We start from the raw sequence: 13,719 nt of genomic DNA on the forward strand, positions 1-13,719 counted from the left end.
TGTTTTTTTTCCACAAATGCCGCCATCATCTTCCCTTGTAGGTCCTGCTCCACCACAAAAGCTATGCAGCAAATGCACAGAAATCAAGAATCAGAAAAGTGCTGTAATAGCTCTGTTTCAAATTACAATAATTAAAATAAACTACAACTTAATATTTAAATAGTTGTTGTTATTCATGTCTTTGATGGCCTTTGATGGCAGCATTCTGCTTCATGAGCCACTCTCCACTGGATAAACACACACCTGTTCATCTGACCCTGTAACATTCAGACAAGATTCACATTACCTCTGTGATTTATGAGCAACACTACATTTACATGTTGAGGTTGTTTTAACTTTCTATCCAACATAAATGTTCCTCAATTTATCAACAGTAATGGACAAATAAAATAAATAACTTATGTTTAGTTACTTTATAGATTTGTTCTAGCACACATTCATCACTCAGATGTCTATTTCATGTTGTGATGTGCTCTTCTGCAATACTTACTGAAGATTTTCCTGTCAGATGTAAATAGACATTTAAAATAAGCGTCTTTAAGATGTATATGGTTTATGTAAATCCACTTTAGAGACGTAACTTACGTGTCCTTACTGGAGCTCCCCTTTTAGCTAACGTTACATAATAAAACGTGTTTTTACAGCAAAATCACAACTATACTACACTGTGTAACGTCTTTACACCTTCAACAATTCAACAGTTTACTCTACAGTAGTTCAACACATGCAATTTTAACACAAGGAACCGTGTTTACTCACATTTGAAAGCACCCGCGTCGCTGATCTCCGCGATGTTTGATAATGACGTATCCTCTCGCGTGGCCTCCTGGGATAGAAGAGTATCCACGGATCAGCACTCAAAAATCTGTGTGGAAGCAGTAAGCCATCCGGGAACTTCTCGCCTACTCTTTTATGAATACTGATGTTCCGAACGTACTGCTTCCTTCACGTACTGTTTTCGCCTACTATATAGTAGGAAAGTAGGCATATTCGAACGCACTTAAGTCCGAATCTCGCGATAATTAATACGTCACCCAGGTAATTCTCGCCTACTCTTTTCGATTCGTACATACTTTTTCGCTCGCCTACTCTTTTTCCCATACTAAATAGTAGGGAAGTATGCGGTTTCGAACGCAGCCCTAGCCTTTATATGATATCTATGGTGGCCACGGCCACCACTGTATAAACTCTGGCCACCCTGTGCCACCCCTAGAATGGTTTTGCAATGGGTAGGCTACTATTAATTTGAATACATTATATAAATTCACAAATGTTCACGAAGTGAAATAAAATAAAACGCAGCACCCGCTGCAGCCACCAAAAAAAGATTGTAGATTGATTGGCGCCACTAGGCAGAGTAAGTTAGCTGTTTCACTGCCCCTCCCCCTCTCCAATCCTGTCGTTGACTGCTCAGTCAGTGCAAGAAGCAGCTGATTCAATCACTGGAGACATATGGCGGGCCGGAAGGTCCAAAAATAAGACTAATGATTTGTCGTGGGAAGTCACTATACTATAGCCCCTAGCTACTCACTTTCCCACTGATATGCCAGCGGTGGATCTGTATACTCACCTCACACAGCGAGCGACTCACTTTCCTCAGCGAGCGACTCACCCTCCTCACACAGCGAGCGACTCACTTTCCTCAGCGAGCGACTCACCCTCCTCACACAGCGAGCGACTCACTTAGCGACTCACTTTCCTCAGCGAGCGACTCACTTAGCGACTCACTTTCCTCAGCGAGCGACTCACTTTCCTCAGCGAGCGACTCACTTAGCGACTCACTTTCCTCAGCGAGCGACTCACTTTCCTCAGCTGGCTTTTCAGTCTCCTCACTCAGCTGGCGACTCACTTTCCTCAGCTGGCGACTCAGTCTCCTCACACAGCGAGCGATTCACTTTCCTCAGCTGGCGACTCACTCTCCTCACACAGCGAGCGACTCACTTTCCTCACGCAGCGAGCTACTCAGTCATGTACATTGGCCTAATATTATAATAAAATCTCTACCCTTTCAAGTACTGTATTGGTCCAATAACTAACTACTTCAGTAAAGTGTTCAATTTTTGTGTTGTATAAAAGTCATTTATTCTGAACCAATAGTCTTACATTGATTTTTTTTTACATTTATAAAGGCAATTTCCCCCTAACTGTCATCTTTCAAGTCAAATTCTATACATTTCAAGTCACTATATTGCTTTTACCAATCAAATTGACTAGTATCAACAAAAAAAAAATTTTCCCACTGCAGAGAAAACTTATATTTATAAAAAGTTGAATATGCAAAACAAGCATAAAAAACAGTTTAACCACTTTAAAATAAACACCTGTAAAGCTTTTGTTGATTTTATAAATTATCTTTAAAATAGAATATTCTGAAAAAGTGACATTTCCATTTTTGCTGATTCACATTGAAAATAGGTAAAACACATTTCAAAGTCACATACACCATTATGTTTTTGTAAAGATCACATTAGTTAACTGTAAATTACTTGCATGTTGTTTTTCTCTATCAGATTATAACAGATTATTATTTGATGACACCATTCAAAAAAATATTCAACATGAATGCCCCATTATGTTTTATGATTATTTTTTTGTTTTTGAACTCCAATTGTATTCATAAGTTTTATTGGCCAGCAGCAGTCCTTAAACAAACATAAAATACACATAATATTTTTTCATTTTTTGCCCCATGCATTCATGTTGAATAATGTTTTGTTTTTTTATGCTTGTTTTGCATATTAAACTTTTTATAAATGCCACCTCTGATGCAGATTCTGTTTTCTCTGCAGTGGGAAAAAATGTTTTTGTTGATACTAGTCAATTTGATTGGTAAATGCAATATAGTGACTTAAAATGTATAGAATTTGACTTGAAATATAGGGGGAAATTGCCTTTATTAATGTATATAAAAAAAATGCAATGAGAATCAATGTAAGACTATTGGTTCAGAATAAATTACTTTTACAACACAAAAATTGAACACTTTACTGAAGTAGTTAGTTATTGCACCAATACAGTACTTGAAAGGGTAGAGATTTTATTATAATATTAGGCCAATGTACATGACTGAGTAGCTCGCTGCGTGAGGAAAGTGAGTCGCTCGCTGTGTGAGGACAGTGAGTCGCCAGCTGAGGAAAGTGAATCGCTCGCTGTGTGAGGAGACTGAGTCGCCAGCTGAGGAAAGTGAGTCGCCAGCTGAGTGAGGAGACTGAGTCGCCAGCTGAGGAAAGTGAGTCGCCAGCTGAGTGAGGAGACTGAAAAGCCAGCTGAGGAAAGTGAGTCGCTCGCTGTGTGAGGAGAGTGAGTCGCTCGCTGAGGAAAGTGAGTCGCTAAGTGAGTCGCTCGCTGAGGAAAGTGAGTCGCTCGCTGAGGAAAGTGAGTCGCTAAGTGAGTCGCTCGCTGAGGAAAGTGAGTCGCTAAGTGAGTCGCTCGCTGTGTGAGGAGGGTGAGTCGCTCGCTGAGGAAAGTGAGTCGCTCGCTGTGTGAGGAGGGTGAGTCGCTCGCTGAGGAAAGTGAGTCGCTCGCTGTGTGAGGAGGGTCAGTCGCTCGCTGAGGAAAGTGAGTCGCTCGCTGTGAGGAAAGTGAGTCGCTCGCTGTGTGAGGAGAGTATACAGATCCACCGCTGGCATATCAGTGGGAAAGTGAGTAGCTAGGGGCTATAGTATAGTGACTTCCCACGACAAATCATTAGTCTTATTTTTGGACCTTCCGGCCCGCCGAGACAGAGCATCTTTTTGGAGAGACGACGTCACGACAAACGGCAACGGTACAGTGTTTCCCACACATAGACTAATTCGTGGCGGTGCACCACAGATCAACACCGGCCGCCACATATTGCGTTTCGTAATAAAACAAATGTCATATTTATTCAGCTGCATTTCCTTCCCCTGCTCTCCCTCCGTCTATGTCACTCGCGTCTCTCTCACAAGCGATTTTTTGTCTCGCCAAAGCCTTATTTGATCGGTGAGTGATGTAGATGACTGCTGCGCTTGCGATAAGGCGGATATTACTGAAAGAACGAGCAGAGAGAGAGGCCCGGTCGCGCGCGCGCGTCTTCAAACTGTCTTGCTCTCGCTCCCTCGCGCATATTAATCAAAATCAATTGAGAATTGACACGATGGTAAAAGATCGGAAGACCGAAATTTAACGTGGAGCATTCGGAATTTTTTCTTTCTGAATTACCGCTGGGTGAATTGTGCTAAACTTTTTTACGTTGCCTTATCTTCTCTGAAAAGCGTTCAGCCCATTCAGCTGACATAAAAAACACTTTCAATTAACAATACCTATCCGATGATGAAATGTTTTCTGTGTTGACAAATCTTGTGCGGTGTCCATAACTGCCGGGATAATCACACAACGCGTACAAGTCCGCTAATGAGTAATGACACGTCGGCACGAACTAATGACTCATTTGAACCGATTCACTTTAATGAATGGTTAAAACAACTGATCTGTCCAACACTGAATCGGTGTATAACAAATCGGTAACACTTACAATAAGGTTCCATTTATTAAACTCTAGTTAACTAGATCAATTAACATTAACTATTAATAAACTGCACTTCTACAGCATTTATTAATCTTTATTAATGTTGATTTCACCATAGCCTACATTATTTAAATCAGAAATTGTATTTATTCAAATTAGTTAGCCTAATGCACTGTGTGAAGTAACATAATAAAAATACAGCTGTTCATTGTTTGTTCAACTAAGATTAACAAAGATTAATAAATACAGTAACAAATGTATTGCTCGTGGTTCATTAGTTAGCATAATACATTAACTAATGTAAACAAATCAAACCACATTTAACACCTCTTAAAATGAGAATGTAAGTGTGCTTACCCCATAAGAGTGGTTAGCAAGATTTAACCTTAATAAACTACTGTATTTTCAGGTTATCTATATGACAATGTGTAGAACAATTACCAAAACAATCTTTTAGTTTAGACTGTCTGCGGTAAGGAAATGCAGTTTGTGTTGTCGAGGTCAAAACTTTAATAAGCTGTGAATCAAGTAAACTTACTATAAATAATGTTATGTCATTTTTTTACTCTTACACTGAATGTTTGGATTTTGTGAAGGTGTGAATCATTTTTGATTAATAGGCTATTTAATATAATAAAGTTCAGTGTAACGAATTATTAACGAAGGAACCCCCCCACCAATTTTAAGGAAAAAATTTAATACATTAAAAAAATAAATTAAAAAAAGTTAAAAATGTTTAACCAAAAAAAGTTACGGACTGCGGCTTTAAAGTCATATAGTTACATTAACCAGAAACAAACGTAAACAAGTATAACACACATTACACTGAATTTGTTTTTGTTTTTTTTGGTGCCACCCCAAGAATTTGCTCTGACCTACTCTGGCCACCCCTATTAAAATGTTCTGCGGGTGCCACTGGGCTTAAAGAGAATATATATATATATATATATATATATATATATATATATATATATATATATATATACTGTATATATATATAAATAGTAAACTATAGATATGATTTTATGTTCACTTAAAGAAAACTTACAAGTATACTTGCAGTATAAAACTACTAAAACTAGCCTACTAGTTTACTGAAAGTAGGCTATACTTCAAAGTGTGCTTTCATAAACTAGAAAATGTGCTACAGGTATAAACTACCTATAAGGTAGTGTTAGTATAGCTGCAGTACAAATAAAAAACTGTTGTAAACTATTTGTGTACTCAAAGTTTACTACTATTACACTTAAAGTATAGGCTACTTAAAATGTTTACTTTTATACACTAAAAAGTGGGCCAATTTAGTCCCAAGCAGAATTGAAACAGTAGGCTACTTACAAGTATAATTCTAGTACATTAATATTAATACACTTACTATATATAAAGTATACTTAAAAATAGAATTGAACGGAGTCACGTGAGTACCTCAAGCAAGATGGCGGCTCCTTAGACAAGCTCCTACCCACTTGCTAATTATTACACAATTTATTATGGAATAGTTGACATTTCGCTGGAAAGAATACTTTGAAAACGTCTATAATCCAAATTCTAGAGACTTATTCACGCTTTCGGCGGCATTACGATGGCGACAACATCTAAATATTTCAAGGATGCAAACCGCATGGCAACCAGACAGACCCCACTGAGGCTAAGGCGGCTTCGAATTCGCCCGAAAAACAAACTGACGCTAAAGTGAGCCTGGAGAAAGTTTTCACCGAAATTACTAAAATGAGTACGACCCTTCAGGTAGTGGCAGCGGACACGATCGCCATTAAAGAGACAATGACGGAGTTAGAGTCTGTGAACGGGCTGCAGGTTAGAATGGAGGAGGCGGAGGGCCGTATTTCACAATTGGAAGACGTGACAGAAGGGCTGACGACAGACAAAGACGCTAAAGAAAAGAAGATAAAATCTTTTGTGGGAACGTGTTCAAATGCTTGAAAACCATAGCAAGAGGAACAATGTAAGGCTTGTGGGGCTGAAAGAGAAGTACGGGACGAACGGCACCCTGGAGACATGCGTAAAGAAGGTTCTGAGTGAAGGTCTGGGGATCGTCATGGAGGGGGAGTTCGAAATTGAGAGGGCTCATCGAATATTAGCCCCCATGCCAAGTGAGGATCAACCGCCGAGACCGGTGCTGATCAGGTTTTTGAGGCAGTCAGCGTGGGAGAAAGTTCTACGGGAGTGTCGTGGAATTATGTGGGAGGATCTTAGACTGTCCGTGTTTCCCGATATGACGAGGGAACTGGCTGAAAAAAGAAAGATGTTCCTGCCTGCCAAGAAAGCGTTTCAACAGCTAAATATAAGATACACGCTTGCTTTCCCCGCTACACTGAGATTTACTTGGAAAGGTAGAAATCATAGTTTCACCAGCACCGAGGAAGCGGAACGCTTCATCAGCACATTGCGCAAAGATGAGACATAAACAGGTATGCCGACAGTGGCTTATGGACGATGAGGAATATATAAAAGTCAACCATGGGTGGAAATCAAACACGAGTGGGTTTTGAGCTTTAGATGGTATGCTGCCTGAGCAGCGTGCAGCTGGACAGTGACATAACCAGCTGCATGTGGGGTGCCCCACGGACCAATAGGAGTTATTTTCTGTTGTTGCATGTTATATTTGCAACACTTTTGTTGTTTTGAGGGAGCATTTTAAGTTACTTAAAGGTGTTTGTATTGTTTTTTGTGAATTTTTCATAAAAAAAGGTTCGGTCATGACAAAGTTTACTACTAAGAATTCATTATTTTATTGGCTAGGCAACAATGTCTATATAGGTATAAATACACAGTGGTGTTTAAATTTAAATTTTAAATTTATTTTTATTTATTTTTTACTCCTCCTCTCTCCCTTTCTCCTAATGTCAATATTACATAGTGCGCTATGGTGGGAAATCATATAATATGAATGTCTTGGAACATAAAAGGCTGTGGGAGTCCTTTATAAAGAGGCAAAGTTATGACTTATTTGAAACATCATAAAGTGGATTTAGCATTTATTCAGGAAACACACTTTAAAGGGGAAGAGGCTCTAATTGAAGTATGGATGGGTTGGACACATTTTTCATAGCTCCTTTTCCAGCAAACGGAATGGCGTCGCTATATTAGTGAACAAGAATTTAAATTTCATTCCGACTGGTGAGGTCAAAGATGATGAGGGGAGAATGGTCTGTGTACAGGCTACGATAAATGGTACCGCGGTGGATGAGGCATATACTAGTGGAAAGATCGGGACTCCACCGAACCCTCAAATGATGGTCCAATAAGTTTGTAGACTGTAAGATCCTTAGTAAAATTCTTGCATTACGGTTAGAGAAGGTGTTATCCAACATTATAAATCCTGATCAAGTTGGATTTTTGATGAATATGTCGTCAACAGATAACATGAGAAGATTACTCCATCTAATTTGGCTAAACAGAGAAAATACCGACCCAATTGTTGCCCTCTCACTTAACGCAGAGAAAGCGTTTGATCGGGTTCACTGGGAATTTCTATTTACAACGCTGTTAAATTTTGGGTTTGGGCCCTGTTTCATCAAGTGGGTTCAAACTAGGGCTGTAGTCAAGACCACCTTTGTCGAGTCCAAGACAAGTCCAAGACCAGGACTAGTCGAGTCCAAATCAAGACCGAGTCCAAAGAGGTTCGAGTCCAAGACAAGACCGAGTCCAAAAAGGTTCGAGCCCATGTCAAGATCGAGTCCAGGGGCCGTATTCACAAAGAATTTTAAGGCTAAAAGTAGCTCCTAACTGGCGAATTTAGGAGCAACTCCTAAAAATAATGGGCGTGTCACTCGTAACTTTAGGACTCCTAATTTTTTTGACTAAGAGTAATTCACGAAGCATTTTAGCCCTAAAAGTAGCACCTAAGTCTGGGACAGCTTAAAAGAAGTCGAGAGGACTCCTAACTCACTAAGACCTATTCACAAACCGCTTTTTGTGGCATTTCACGTTGCGATGTTTTGAAATGCGTATGCGGCGGCAACAGGAGCTTCCAATCGCGAGGGAACAATTTCGCATTGTAGGCATAACTAGGAATGCAATAACGCCACCAACAACAACCAAAACTAGGCTACTCATTGCATGTAAACTAATTGTAACGTTTCATTGTGAATCAAATTAAAATGTTCTTCTCTTTGCAAACGTAGGCAGAGGCATATAGTGACAGATTAATTTAATAATGTTGCAAAGATATTGCATCAATCCATGTTTCATTAGGCTACTAGGCTATTTGTTTTGCCTTACTCTTTATTCATTTAGGCTATTTATTCAGTTATTCATCATCTTCCGTCCTTCGCACTACTTGTGTAGCGCACGCATTCTCAGACCTGTCACCTGTCACTCATCATCGTAGGGGAGGTGTTTGGAATCATTCCCGCGTTACAATCATCAGCCAAACAAGGTTGTCACTTCAGTCAAGCTCGTGCATGAGTAATGACGTCATCCATAGCAACGAAGACTCACTCTTAGTTTAGGAGTTGTCATTTTTCTTTACTAAGAGTAGGTCTGAAAGGCGTTGTGAATAACTTTTAAGAGAAAACTCCTAGCTAAAATCTTTTAGTGCGATTTAGGAGTACTCCTAGTGGTAAGATAAAATGCTTTGTGAATACGGCCCCAGGACAGGAAAAAAAAGTCTTATGCATGACATTATCAAGACAATCATTTTGGGTTATTATTTGTTGATCTAAAAGCAAAAGCAGTGTCACAACACCCAGGATTTTAAAGTATAGACATTCCCCTTGATATCATATAATCTTCTAATCTAAAGAAAACAGAATGATGGCATATGGTGATACCTCATAATAGCAGTGTTAGAACTGATAGCCTATACAAACACCAACCCACTACTATTACCACTGCTAGCTACTAGTACTGAACATTTGAGCAACTAAATGACAATATAGCTTCACTCCAGATGTAGCCTACAGTAGTGTAGAAAAGAAGTGACCAGTATTACAGAGTGTACCCCTATGGTTGGTTTATGCCACTCGTGGAATAGGCATTTAAAGAGAGACAGATTATGGAGTGATATGACTCAGAAATTACATCGGGCAATGTTCAGAAGTCATTCAGCGAGATGTTCAGAAGAACGCAAGAGCTAAACTTCTACAAGCTCAATAACATCCACATCCAAGACCGGACTCGAGTACTACAGCCCTAGTTCAAACATTATATAAGACACCCAAGGCATTCGTGATTACTAATGGCAAAGTTTCCCCGTCTTTTGACCTCACCAGGGGGACACGACAGGGGTGCCCGCTGTCGCCATTATTGTTTAATATCACACTGGATCCACTGGCCATTGCTATTAGGGCTAATACAAACATCCCAGGCGCTCAGGGAGGCAATAAAGAACACAAATTGTTTTTATATGCCGATGACATTCTGGCCTTGGTAAAAGATCCAGATAAGTCCTTACCCCACTTAATGGGGACAGTTCAATCATATTCTAAAGTATCTGGATATAAAATTAACTGGAAAAAGTCGGAAGCTACTCCTATATCCGGAATATGTAACACAAGTATGGTAACTAAATTTGGATTTAGCTGGATCCCAAGAGGTATAAAATATTTGGGTATCAAGATAAGCAGGGAGTTAGAAGAGATTCCTCTGCTTAATCTGGCACCACTGCTACAAAACATAAGAAATAATTTGGACAAATGGGGAAAAATTCAGTCAACTTTATGGGGGAAGGTGAATATTATTAAGATGGTGGTCTCGTCTCAACTTAACTACGTGCTTATGATGCTACCACTTACAGTACCACAGTTGATCTTTAATCAGTATGATATAATGGTTAAACGTTTCCTATGGAATGGGAAAAGGCCCAGGATAAAGTTTAATAAATTATGTGCATCTCGGGATAAGGGAGGGTTGGGATTACCAGATCCTCGGCTCTATCAGATATCCTTTGAAATGGCCAAATTGGCCAATCATTGGAATAATAATACTCAGTTAGATTGGGTTACTATTGAGAAGACCTTATCATGGCCATACAGCCCTATTGAGCACTTGTCTCAGTGTTTAGACACAACCACAAATCCTATCATGAAGCACTCAAAAGAGGAATGGGAAAAGATTCACAAGATGCACAAATTATCACAATGTAAGCAACCATACTCTTCCTTATGGTATAATTCCGCGATTCGTATCGGGAATTCACCCATATATTGGAAGAAATGGCATATGAATGGCTTGTGTACTGTGACAGATCTGTTTGAGCAGGGTGTATTTATGTCTTATAATAATCTTGTACAGAAGTATAATTTAAAGGGAAAATATAATTTCTGGAAATATCTTCAAATTAGAAATTGTGTTTCCACAAAAATCAAGCACACGGACGAAAACCATATCTTGGACTTGCTAGCATTGCCTCATCCACGACAAAAAGCCTCTATTTTCTACAGGACAGCCAACCATGTGTTCAGCAATGACTGCATTAATTTAAAGACAATATGGGAAAAGGACATTGGGATTGTAATCGGGGACGAAGAGTGGATAATAATTTAGTCAAATACAGGTAAATTTGTAAGAGAAGCCAGAGGACAATTAATACAGTATAAGATCATACACAGGTTTTATTTGACACCTCTTAGACTCAATAGAATGGGTCTGACAAATAATAATGTTTGCTGGAAATGTCAAAAGGACAGAGGTACTTTTATTCACTGTATCTGGGAATGTCCAATTATTCAGCCTTTATGGCACCAAACTTTAAATATTCTGAGCAAATGGCTTGGAACAACAATACAATTTTCACCAAGGCTGTGTCTATTGGGGGACAAGGAGCAGATGCCAAATATTAAAAAGGTGGAGTTCGCAGTGATCATGGTGGGGGTCACGGTGACGGCTAGAGTCATCTTGAAGCACTGGAAAACTCCCAAAACCCCAGAGCTAAAAGAATGGGTCAACATAATGACTAAGACAGCTTCGTACGAACGTTTGCTTTACAAACTAAGTAATAAGAACAAAGCAGGGGTCACTGTGGGTATTCCGGTTTGGGAAGAATTTTGGTCTTATGTGACGCTGTCTTTCCATGTAACACAATAATTTTGATTTTTCATTGTTTATTTCAGCCACTGTATTTATCCTGGTCATACATGCAGTATCTGTATAAATCTGTATTCTGTGCTTTGTATGATATTGTCATGTACCGGACAAAAACAATAAAAACTTGAATTATAAAAAACATTTTTTTAAATTGAATTGAACTTTACTTAGGGCAAAATATAGGCCTAGCCTACTTAATAAAATGAACTTGATGTATACTTATTTTTTCTATTTTCGTTAGATCTGTAGTCCAACCATACTTCCCTTGGCTATTCAAACTTAAAATCTGACTAATCGTGTTCAGCAACAAAGTCAAGTTGGAATATCAGAAAATGTTTTGACTGGTCTAACGGTAGCCCAAACTACTGTTCAAGATGTTCAGTCTTCATCACTTCAATCTGTAATGCCCAGTTCACCTTGTCCTTTGTCTTTGAGACCTACTTTACAACAACAGAATAACCAAATGCTATAAAATTATCCTATACCTTGTGTTTCTTAGTTTTCAGTTCATTTGAAGTTTGACATTTGAAATTATTATTAATTATTATTATTATTTGCCTATTTCAAGCTCTCAAGCAGGATTGGAGTAAAGAGGCCAAGAGCTATCCTCCAAGATTTTCCCAAATTGGGAAAATCCTTAATCCTTAAAATATTTTTGTAAAGAGGATTCTAAACAATTCATAATGTTAAAGATGGCTCTGGAGAATTTATTACCACCGGATGAGATTGAGCAGTATAAGTTCCATATTCTCCTAGACCATTTAAAATTGGATTCAGCACGCAATTTAGCTTTGGCTTATTCTAACCATTCTCTGCCGTTTAGTATAGAATGGGCAGCCTTCTGGCAGAAATATGGTCAGCTAAATCAACTTGTCCTGAGGAAAATTGCTGATATCATGAGTCTTCCAACCATTAAAACTGGTGATTCACAAGCCTTCAGTATCTTAGCAGTTCGCATCCATACCTTGGCTGGCATGTACAGTCTTAGAGGCAAGGTGAAGGAGCAGCAGAATTGGCTTGTGCTTCTCATGTGCAACAACTATTGAGTAAACTCCCCCTGAACAAGTTGCTACTGGCATAGCAGAACCACTCTACTAAGAGAACCTTATGATCTGGTGAACTTTTCTTCATAGCTTCAAGTTATCACTCAAGTTTTGGTTGTTGATGTAGATTTTAGTTTGGGTCATCCTGGAGAAGACTGAGTTTATGGTCATCTTAGGTGCTATTGGATCTTAGGTAAACAAGCTGTGAAGTATCAAAGAACCAAGTGTCTGGTCTTCTAGAGCTGATGATTTGGATCCTGTTACTCCCAATTTTGCTCCTTATTGGGCGGTGAGATGCTTCTTAACCCCAAGTCATCTTTGCAGATTCTAATATTTTGATAATATTTGAGAGGAGATGGAAACGTGGCCAGGTCCTTGCAGATCAATTGTGGACCTGTGTGTGTGTGTGTGTGTGTGTGTGTGTGTGTACCTGTTTTTCTATCCCGGTGGGGACTTCAACCTGAATGCACACAGACTCATGGGGACTCGTGTCACAGTGGGGACCTAAATAGAGGTCCCCATGGGTAAACAAGCTTATAAATCATACAGAATGAGTTTTTTTTGGAAATGTAAAAATGCAGAAAGTGTTCTGTGATGGGTAGGTTTAGGGGTAGGGTTAGTGTAAGGAGATAGAATATACTGTTTGTACAGTATAAAAACCATTAAGTCTATGGAGAGTCCCCACAAAGATAGTAAACCAGACATGTGTGTGTGTGTGTGTGTGTGTGTGTGTGTGTGTGTGTGTGTGTGTGTGTGTGTGTGTGTGTGTGTGTGTGTGTGTGTGTGTGTGTGTGTGTGTGTGTGTGTGTGTGTGTGTGTGTGGAAATTATTTGCCAAATCTACCAGTTTGCCAGAAAAGGCAGCAAGATCAAGGTAATTTGGATAATTATACTGTAGTTATGGTCTTGGTCCCCCGACTCCCCCATGCTTTATGGCCCATTGCTAAATTATTGAAGACTTTCTTGGTCAGAGTAGCTGAAATAGAGATCAACGGAAAAATATACAACCTGTTAACCACCTTATTCCTTTAGCCTTTATTGAGGATTAGGATTTGAGTCTGTCATGTCATCAGGATTTCCTAGAATTGAAAATATGATGCCATATTTTAGGGCAGCCTTGTTGAAAATCCCAATGCATTGA

Source organism: Leuciscus leuciscus (assembly GCF_965113295.1).
Source record: "Leuciscus leuciscus genome assembly, chromosome: 18".
NCBI lineage: Eukaryota > Metazoa > Chordata > Actinopteri > Cypriniformes > Leuciscidae > Leuciscus > Leuciscus leuciscus.